We start from the raw sequence: 1,616 nt of genomic DNA, 5'->3' as shown, positions 1-1,616 counted from the left end.
TTGGTTTTTCAAGACAGGGTTTCTCTTGTGTAGCTCTGGCTGTCCTGGAACTCACTCTGTAGATCAGGCTGGGTAAAGAATATTTCTAATAGGTAAACTAAGGACCAGAAACAAAATGTCACTTGTGCAGACAAGTGGCAGTACAAGACCCTAGTTATACAGCCAGGATGAGAAAACAGGTTCCCCAAAGACCGCATTTATGTGTGCTCTTTCCTCACTGTGTCGTGGCTCACATAATTTGAGAGTGCAGCCATTCTCAACTCAGTGTGTGCACTCAGCACTAGAAACGGAATGAAGAAAGCCAGATCTTTCTTGGTAAATCTTGACACTTGAGGACCGTGTTATGCCTATAGAGTATCAGTGCAAACTCTAGCCACACGGAGCTTGGGGGACCCATGGAGGACCAGAAGTCATGCTGGAGACAGAACACTGAGGATGCACCAGGCACTTCTCTCTCTGTTCACGGGGAACTTTATTGCAAGGCAGGTAACTCCACTCCACAGATACACACTACATGTCCGGGGGGGGGGGGGGGGGGGGGGGGGGGAGGGAGGATGGAGGGAGAGAGAGAGACAGACAGACCGACAGAGAGAGAGAGAGGGAGAAAGAGAGAGAGAGAGAGAGAGAACAGACAGTGAAAAGAGGGTTTCTGCCCTTGGGGGAACAAGAAGCAAAGGTCATCATGCATTTTCCCATGAGCCCAGGGGTCATGGAACAGAACCCTGTGTGAGATAGGCATCCACACTGTTGTGAGTGTCGGGCAGCCATTGCTGTGTCTTCCAGCAGTGGAGTCCTCACCCTGACACAGTCTATTCCTCCCCAAGATCTCCGTGCCGTGCTTGCTACTCCAGATCCTTCATCTTTCTATTGTACTTTTGCCCCTTCTCAGCTCTAGTGTCTGAGTCTGGGGAACCTGCTGTCTGCATCTATACTTCCACTTGCAGGTCATTCCTGCTCATGGTCACTCAGGAGTCTCTTCGTCTCGGGATGAGGATGCAATGCCCTCCACTCTGCATCTTTTCTCCCACCTGCCAAAGCCTACCACCTGCCTATCTTGTGCTGCCACACCTCGGTGTGGCTTCTGGCACTTCATGGTGTGGTTTGCAAAGAAATGTTCCTATGCCTCAGAAAAACATCATAGGTCGTCTGTCTTCTGATTGCTGGCAACAAATAAAAGAAGAGCCTAGTTTGTGATAAATGATGAAAACACTTGTTAAATAAAAGAACTCATTTGGATCAGATGAGAGGAGAGCCATGTTTTTTTTCTTTTTATTTATTTATTTTTATTTAAACTTTTATTGCATTATGATGAGAAAAGTTACATGATTTCAATTTAACTGAATTTGTTAACATTTAAAAACATATTTTAAGTAAATAGAATTAAATCACATTCTTGTTTCCCTTTTGTACCCCCACTCCTCCCAGAGACCCCCCTTCAATACCTACAATATCTTTTTTGTCATATTCCTTAAAATTTATAAAATATTATAACAATAAAAATAAGTATTATAAAAGTTGTTTATATAAAACAACAATCAATTTAACAGTTTATGTAGATGCTCGTTTACAGCAATAGTGAAAATACATTTTTCTCAATATAAATTTTAAATAACTCC

The 1,616-nt window shown here is 43.3% G+C and overlaps 1 long non-coding RNA gene across 1 annotated transcript in view; it reads left to right on the top strand.

Annotated features, from left to right (window-relative positions):
* LOC116067932 overlaps positions 1-1,241 on the top strand; it is a 1,469-nt gene extending 228 nt beyond the window's left edge. Inside the window, exon 2 of the long non-coding RNA XR_004109356.1 lies at positions 945-1,241. This is a non-coding gene — a long non-coding RNA (uncharacterized LOC116067932). The remainder of the gene's footprint in view (positions 1-944) is intronic.
* Positions 1,242-1,616: the final 375 nt, after the last annotated feature.

Source organism: Mastomys coucha, unplaced genomic scaffold (genome assembly GCF_008632895.1).
Source record: "Mastomys coucha isolate ucsf_1 unplaced genomic scaffold, UCSF_Mcou_1 pScaffold22, whole genome shotgun sequence".
Lineage (NCBI taxonomy): Eukaryota > Metazoa > Chordata > Mammalia > Rodentia > Muridae > Mastomys > Mastomys coucha.
This window is presented reverse-complemented; position numbering and strand designations above follow the sequence as displayed.